The 9036-nt window shown below is 42.3% G+C and overlaps 1 non-coding gene across 1 annotated transcript; it reads left to right on the top strand.

The window, feature by feature from the left end:
• The first annotated feature begins 891 nt into the window (after positions 1-891).
• On the top strand, positions 892-998 carry LOC138512375 (U6 spliceosomal RNA). The gene has a single exon (XR_011281217.1). It is a non-coding gene; the product is annotated as a U6 spliceosomal RNA (small nuclear RNA).
• The last annotated feature ends 8038 nt before the right edge of the window (positions 999-9036 follow it).

Genomic DNA, 9036 nt, shown 5'->3' with positions numbered 1-9036 from the left:
CGTGCAAGAACTTGAAAAGCGAAACGAGGTCTTTGACATAGCATTAAGGAGGAACTGGAAATTCTTCTCAGCGACCATTTAAGAGAAAGACACCACTCTAGATTTTGGTGAAGGACATGGTTCTAGAAGAGCAGGGTTTGGTCTGAGAAGAGATTTGAGCATCAGACTTTCACTGCCTTTAGTCTTAAAATAACCCACACGTGGGGACATCATCTGACAACAACAATACTCTTCTGTTATGTTAAACAAGAACCATAATAAGCTTTAATACAATATGTATCAAACCATATGTTTGATCTGGAAATGTATACATAAACGGCAGTTGGTATCGTCATCCATTGGGATATACACACGTTTTTTCTGTATGTTGTAAATTAACTCCCGTTTTTAAGGAGTGGTTGTGTCCTACACAGCGCACATTATTATTGTGACCCACAATTATGTGCTGGCAAAAGCTAATGAGGGCAATTATGCCGTGGATCCTTTAGTTAAATTGGAGACTCCATTTTTCATATGCCCACAATGGCGCGAGGAAGAGCGGCTGTCTTTCTCTTTCACTCAATGATTGCACTAATTGGAACTGCAGGATGCACAGAAAAGGAACATTATTTTGTTTTCAGTTAGGTAACCTCGGGATAACCTTCATTTAAAAAAAAGGGTAACATGTTTCAAAAGCACAATGTAACGTTTTGCGTTATTATTGACTCTCAAGCTAATTACTAAACGACAATGTTTTATTTTAGCAAGGCTTGATCTCTTAGTAAAATAAAACAAGCATTGATCTTACTCGCAGACTACATTTAATAGCTAAACAAATCAGTTTGCTTCTAGGCAAATTCCGTGAACAAGTGTTTATAATTGGGTGTGCGACTTTCAAGAGTGGGATACAGGGTGCTCGCTTCGGCAGCACATATACTAAAATTGGAACGATACAGAGAAGATTAGCATGGCCCCTGCGCAAGGATGTCACGCAAATTAGTGAAGCGTTCCAGAAAAGAAAAGAAAAAAAAAAGAGTGGGATACAGGACCAATGTTTGTTAGGTTGAAAAGCCTATTGCATGCACATACAACAACCAGTACATCCTCATATTGTGTTCATTTTGGTCATCTGCATTGATATAAAAAATATTGACCAGACCCTGCATTTCCTTTTCCATTCAGACTTTGCACTAAAATGGCATAGCCACAGTGTGCTTTGTAGTGCATATTTTGTGTTCATACAGGTGCCATCTTGACTTCCCTCATATGCACTCAGATCCAGCCACAACAGGAGTAACAAAGGCAATGACATTTTTAGTTTTGGCTCATAGATGTAAATTGCGGCAACTGTGTGAACCAAAAAGAATGGAATTGCTGCAGACTTGCAGTCTTTGGCAGTAACTCACACGGTCAGTGCTTTGCTCCATTTGCAGTCTGTCTCCAGTGTCTACTGACTGAGTGGGAGGACCCATTCATAAACTGCTTTTGGCCGCGCAGCAGCTGCAGAGTTGCCGCAGAGTTGCAGTCTTTGGCAGTCTCTAGTTGCTATGGCTGCGACGGAGAAAAAACGATCTGCAGAGGAGAATGGTCGATGCTTACGAAGATCACGGCTGCATCGCGACAAGACGGACACAAGAGATCAGCTGAACTCCTCATATGCTTCGATCCCATCATCGCTTAAGCTGTGGTGAAACATGACCCGGTATCTACAGACGACGGAAGAAGCCGTGGAGGAAGGTAGGCTAATGCAGAGCATATCTAACAACTTGAAGTGCCCTCCTAGCTCCACTCCTCCTTCTCATCCTGGCCCTGGCCCAAGCCCCCCTATGGTGATAATAAACACAACGACTCCAACGCCGGCAGATGCACCCCTAAAACATCACCGCAAGCAGAATTTGAGCGAGTCACATGCTCCGTCGGATAAGTCTTCTCTGGTTAGTCTGAGGGTCAGTGTCCTCGAGACTGAACCCCTTGAAGTGTCACCCAAGCTCCACGCCCTTGGCAGAGAGCGCAAGCGCATAGGGGGAACCATTGACAATCTAGACGCCTCGCAATGTGACTTGTCACAGCAAATGTACAACCAACGCATAAAAGTGACTTCTCCGACGGAAATCGCTGCAACACGAGTGGGAAAGGAGGGAATCAATGGCAACAACACAAAACTTAGCAGACCTTCTTCTGTACCTGATTCCAGCTCTGAACGTGGCTCTTCGATGGGAACAAGGGACTCTATGGAGCACCAGCCCGATGCAAACAGAGAGACAGACTCAAACTGGATAAAACCTCAATTTCAAGTCCAAATAGAGATTCATAAGACAATAGAAAGTGACGAGCTGGTCAGCCCCCATACTGTGCTGAATGCCTCCGTAATCTCACAAAGAGAAGGTAATAACTTAGTGGATACAGAGGCAGAAGTAGGTATAAATTATGACAAAAACGCTGTTCAAAATGAGATTCTGGGGGTTTGCCCAATGTCAGTCAATCTGACCTGGATAAATTGACCCTGAACAAAAAGATTCTGCTCATTCCAAAAGACGCAGGCAAATTAAAACAGAGGTTCAAACAAACTGCTAAACTGTCAGTACTTGAAAAGATGTGAAAAAAAGCAGATAAACAAGCTCAGATGGCCAAAATTTCAAATGCACCAAAAAATACTTTGGAAAAACATTGCAAAAACACGCTAAAGCCATCTAAAAACCTCATGTGAACAGGAAAATCACTCCAATTAGACCGCCTTTCACTAGTTCGTTGGCAGAATTTTTCCACAAACAGAAAGATAACTCAAGATCTGACCAACGAACTTTCAGATGCGAAGATTTAGGAAGGCATTGAGGACCACGTAGTGCGAGTGACACCAAGAGTTCAGGCTCCCATTCTGGCATGTATTGAGAGGAGCCTGGGCCCAAAAAAGATGAGTGAGAAAACATGAACACCTAGAAGATGGCATTTTGGCAGACCATTACCAAAGAAATTGGTTTTCTTAACCGAGAAACCTTGCGAAAACACGGATCAAGGGAATAAAGGTTCACTGAAAGCGGACAGTCAGCTGAATCCACTATAGTATCATTTTCTTTGGAACCCAAAAAAGGAACATTGTGCCTAAATATCCAAGAACAAATATTGCAAGGCACCAATGGAGAAAGGGCAGGCCCTTGCCTGGCGTCGACTAATACTCTACATAGACCCCTTGTGGATTCAGGTCAGTCAATGGAAAAGCAATTGCAAGATCTGGAGGAATTTATGAAAGATGTAAGGCACCAGCAGACACCTTCAGAGAAAGATCTTGTCTTACGCCTTCCATCACAAATCCCCATTTTCCCGCCACCTCGAAATAGAAGATTAAGTGAAATTCCTCAAACAAATGGAAGGGAAACTCCAAACAAAAAAACAGACTTGTTTGCAATAATATCGGCAGTCACCATCGCCTTAGCTCCCTTTAGTAAGCTTTATGAGGCACTAGATGACACATTAAAGGACCACACTACAATGATTGCCCTGATGCACTTCAAGTTAATATACTTAGAGGGGTATATCACGGCATCCGAAGGTAAGAAATAGGAAGTGAGAGACTTGGGAACCATAATATCTCTAGCAGAGAAAAAAGAAAATGGAGCAGCCCAGTCTGTGATAATATTGGTTGAACAGTTGAAATCACAACTGGGACCCAAACTAGAGTGGAATTTAAACTGCCTGCATTAAAAACTAAACTGACACACCCAGACGAACCTGAAAAGTGTTTGGTCAAAGCGACCACTCCAAAAGGGCAAATTCAATCAATCCTGCATTCGGTTCCGCAAATGGACCATCCTAAACAAGCATGTTCGGCATCAAAACAAATTACAGAGACCAACACCGATAAACCTCAAGACCGTCAAAAGAGGTTCCTAAATGGTTGTATAGTACTAGAAGTAAATGACCAACTACCAAACACGAGACCTTTAACCAAAGCCCTCCACATGTAGGACAGAGTCCATCCAAGTAACAACCAAAACAAAACGTTTGGTATCTTCACACAATCAAAGCACAAAAGGGATGATGACATAAATTTATCTCCCCAAAGCGGAGTGTCACATGAAAACTTGGTCTAAAAAAAAAAACCACTGCAGTTCAGAAAAAAATGAACATAGCACCGATACCAGAACCGAGAAAAATTGCCTGAGGCAAAAGAAGAAAAGTATTGGAACCAGTACTAAAACCGAATAGCATGGAAACTATGAATGTGCCATCAATCACTTTCAACGAGCCCAAAGACATCTTGGACTTAATGAACCTTAGCCAATACACTATCGAAGAATCTGAATCGGAGCTCGCCAATGTGCCTCTGCTGAAGAGGAAAGCTGAAACTAATCAGCAAAGCTCTTTGCCCCCTGAACCATAAAAGAAAGCAATAATAATGGAGCCAGACTCCAAGGTGTTTCTAACACTGGCTGGGAGATGCCAAAACTTGTCTAAGAAGAAGAGCTGGGAAGAGCGGCCTTCATATGCCAAGTCATCAAGCATTGAAAGGTCTAAAAGGGACATTGCCAAACCTAAAGACAAACTGCCCCAGGTGAGTATAGAAAAATATCATAGACAATGGGTGTAGGAAACAAAGGAATGGGGGATCTCCTGCTCCTGGCCAGAGCAGGACTCCAATAACAGAAACACGCCAGCAAAATATAAGGGAAAGAAGTTACAAAAAAGAAAAGAGATTTTAGATCTGTGGCGGATATTCGAGAACATGGATGATCAGGAAGATAAAAAAGAGATCCAATGTAAGGGGATGAACCCTGTAACGCCTAAACCTGCAGTAGGGTATACAAATCAAGTCTATAAACCTCCAGTGGTAGAGAAATTGTCAACAACAGTATCCTCAGGATCAGCAACTGGGGGGGTACTCAAGAGCTTCTGCCCCTCAACCTCCATATAACCCATCCACAAGCGCTGACATGCACGTAGCACCAGTGTAACCAGGGGGTTCACAAGCAGATATGAACGAGTTAAGAGCGTTGCGGAAGAGATTGGTCACGTTAAAAGAACCTGGAGAAGTACCACCAGAAATAAGGGTACCGGTGCAGAATATAGGGGATTGGAAGTCAGGAGATTTTTCGGTTCGATTCAACCCTGGGGCAATAAGAAATGTTTGTGTCAAAAAAAGATGATGAGGAGAGGGTATTGATGGTTCAGGGTCAAGAAGTTGAACCAGCGAGGGAAAATAAATGTGAAAATCAAGGTGGAAAGAAATAATGAAGAGGCATGGGAAGAAAAAGATCGAGGAGAGGAGGCAGCGAGAAACCCATCCCCGCCACAAGAGGCAGTGGGAAGGGATGGAATGAGAAATCAACCAGATTTAATGGTGGTACTAAAAGACCAGAAAAATACTAAGAAAGGTGTTGAAAGCGAAATAGACATGCAGATGCCTCTTATACATAAAGGACTAGGGATAACGCAGTATGTGCCATGGCCTCAAATGGACAACAATAATTTTCTTACAGCTCTCACCCAGTTTACAGCTGGAGCCAGTAAATGGATCATTGAATTTGAGGAACAAACAGCAGAGGTAGTCTTAGCAGTAGGAGATCATAAGAGTTTACTGGTTATTATAGTTGGAGACCAGACTGGGGACATATGGGTAAGTGCCTGGTACCCTGGGATAATTCTTGCAAATAACGAACATGATAGAGCAGCCTTTAATGAAGTAAGGGAAATTAAGATGCCATATGAAAGATGTACCCAGATACCCCTGACTTACATTCTTTAATGCAGTGGACAATGGGTGATGATGAGGAACCAGTTAGGTTTCTTCTTAAGTTACAGGAAATGTGGAGAGTTGAGACAGGAGGGTAATGTGACCATTTGGTACCATTTTTCTACTTTATCGTAAAGAGGGGATTACCAAAAGAGGTCCAGAATGCACTAGATAAAATTGTGGGAGTTGAAGCCAAAGGGTAGGTGGAAATACAAAGTATAATAGTCCACCATTGTAAGAGAATCAAGGAGCGAGACAGGGAGACCGCCCAGAAGCGGCAAACAGATAAGGCAAAACTAGTGGAAAAGAAACTGAATAAGGTTCTCTTCCAAGCACCAATGACAACACCAGCTCAGGGGGAAAGGACAGAAGATACTCAACAGATTGTGAATGCCACAAAACAGCACTATGGGCCAAAGAAGAAGGACATGGACAATGGGGTAGGGTGCAATACACCAACCCACAGTAGCAGTATGGAGGAGCACCAAGGGGAAGAGGGGGATTTTGAGGAGCTAGGACAGGAGGATTTGGGGGGATAGGGCCCCAGGGAGGAGGATTGGGAACATCACAGTGCTGGTATTGCTGGAGGTGGGGGCATTTCACAATGGAATGTAGGAACAGGCCCGGGATGGGATTTAATTATGGACCATCACCTCCAGGGCAGGGACTCCAAGGGTCTCAAGGAATGGAACATACGCAATTTGGGTGAGGGGGTCAAAATCAGTTCCCTTATTGGGCTGACAGCCAAGCGCAATGTGGGCAACAACCACAGCAGGGTGAGGAAACACAGTTTAACATGATAGCAGGGGGAAGAGGTGCCCTGTTCCAACGAGTTACGATGACGGGGGAGGCCCTTTTTTCGTTCCACGGGACATATACATATTCTGATTTGGAAAGCCTACAGAGAGCACTCGCATGCCCAATCCTATTGACAACAGCACACCCTGAAGAGGAGCCCTTGGTGGAGGCAGAAATAGGAAAATAACAGTTTATATGTATGGTACTGTTGACAAATTGGGCTGATAGCATTCTTTGCACTTATTGACCTTATACTTTACACACCTGCCTTACCCCTCCCAATTTTTTGTCTTTTTGGACCCCATATAGATCAAATTTGCCCTGAGGAAGGCTCTTCAATCAATGCCAAGAAAGATGTCAATAGCCGAAACGTGCCTCTAGTACAGCACATATATCAAAATGGCAAGAACTGATGGTCTTTGTGTGCACTACCATTTACCCACAGTTTCAAGACTGGCACATAGGCAGCTTTACCAAACATGATCATACCTCGATCATGAATACACACAAAGGATAGGAACCTTTGCCAAAAGACAGTTTGAATAATACTGAGCAAATATAAAATACTAAGTCTAATTTTGCAATTTGTATGCTTAATGTGATTTCTTTTGTTCATACTTTGAATTGATCTCTGTTTGAACATGTTTTAATCATTTATTTATTATTTCTGTTTTCATTGTTTATGTTTTCTGAATTTATGCGAAAAATCTTTACTGCATTTTCCAGAATTATTATTTTTCATTATTTTCTGGTTGTACATTGGACATTTTCACCAATGTCCCTCTTTTTTCCATTAAAAAATGTATGGTCAATTCTTTTGCTCCATTTGTTCTCCTCCTATTTTTCTGACTCTTTAGGAGCAGAATATTCGTTGGTTTGGAAAACTAAGTATAAAACTGGACCTTAACCTTATGGTCATTTTACAGTGAGAGTTGCAACCTTTTTTGTTTACCTTATACTTTGCCCCAAACTCACACTGAACACGCTGGGGGCTCCCCTTTTTTCGTAAAATATATTTATGGTAGATTCAGGTGCAACTAAATCATGCATTATGGAGGGGAACTCTCCATTAGCAGGTAAAACTCTTGACACACAGGTATTCTCTGGGGCTATTTCTATGGTTCCATAAACTGAGGAGCTGATATAAAAGTGGGAGGAAAGGTAGTACGAGCCCCCATGTTATATTTGGAGAGTTTCCCTGTTAACTTGCTGGGTAGGGATCTGCTCAGTAAACTAAATGTAACTACATCATTCACAGTTCAAGGGGTAGTGTGTTCCACTCTGGGGATGTGTGTAGCTCCAGCAATGGTATTAATCAATGCAATGGCAAGGGAGTCAGTAGTCCATGGAGTTCCTGTGTTCCCGGAAATATTTGTCTATGCCATCAAGGTACTAGCAAAAGCAGTGCCTCAAATTGCGCAAAATATTGGTGGGATTTCACCACAGATTTTGTATGTACCACCCGAGGTGGTGGCGGGAAAATATTGTCATTACATTTGCAAAAACTAGTAGTGTCAGACAAAAAAATAGTCCTGACTGGAACAGATCAGGATGGGTGCGAATGGCGCATGGTGTAGATCCGACAGTACAATTGAAGGAAATGACTGATGAGGAGTTATATCACTCCTTGCCTTGGCAAACTCCTGGAAAAGCTAGCCACCTCCCAGCTTAATCTTCACACTGAATCTGTTGGTTGTCTGCATGACCATCAGTCTGGCTTCAGAGCTGCCAGAAGCATGGAAACTGCTCGCCTGAACATCTGTTAAGACCTACTCTCCATCCTTGATCCCAACACCCCCTGTGTCCTCATCTTACTTGATCTCTCTTCTGATTTGACACGGTCAACCATGTCATCCTGCTCAACCGTCTCTGTGAAAACCTGGGTATCACCGGTCAGGCCCTGGCTTGGCTGACCTCCTTACTCTCTGTTCGACCCTCCCAGGTCTAACTTGGTTCCTTCCTCTCCTCTATCTCTATCTCTACCTGTGGTGTTCCCCAGGGGTCTAACCTCTCACCCTGGCTGTTAAACCAATGCCTGGCACTTGTTACCCACTGCATTGCCGCTCTCTGCCCCAACTTTCTTTTTCATTTTATTTTTTATTTTTTATTTGTTTATAGTTACACAGTAACATTTACAAAAATATTTTTTGTTTTAAAATGGATACAAAATAAAAAGTACTATCTCATACGTAAATACACCACAAGAATAAACACCAAACTCATAATGTCTTACCAAATCAAACAGTACATAAAACATATAAATTAATTGACCAATTAACAACTTTAACATACTTTAAAAAAAATGTTCATCCCTACATATATCCTTTCTTTATAGTCCACAGTGGTTCTTCAAGAATCTTAATACTGCCAACTGAAGTTTGATTCTTTTGCCATGTAGCATATCAAGCCATGAGAGATTCAAATTGACACATTCTGTGTTGGGCACATATTGACTGAAACTGCTGATTTGTTCTTTCCTTAAGCTTTCACACTCTGTCAAAATATCTAATAATGTTTCACAAATTTCATTT

The sequence above is a fragment of the Ambystoma mexicanum genome, chromosome 6p (assembly GCF_040938575.1).
Source record: "Ambystoma mexicanum isolate Mex_15411 chromosome 6p, UKY_AmexF1_1, whole genome shotgun sequence".
Classification (NCBI taxonomy): domain Eukaryota; kingdom Metazoa; phylum Chordata; class Amphibia; order Caudata; family Ambystomatidae; genus Ambystoma; species Ambystoma mexicanum.
This window is presented reverse-complemented; position numbering and strand designations above follow the sequence as displayed.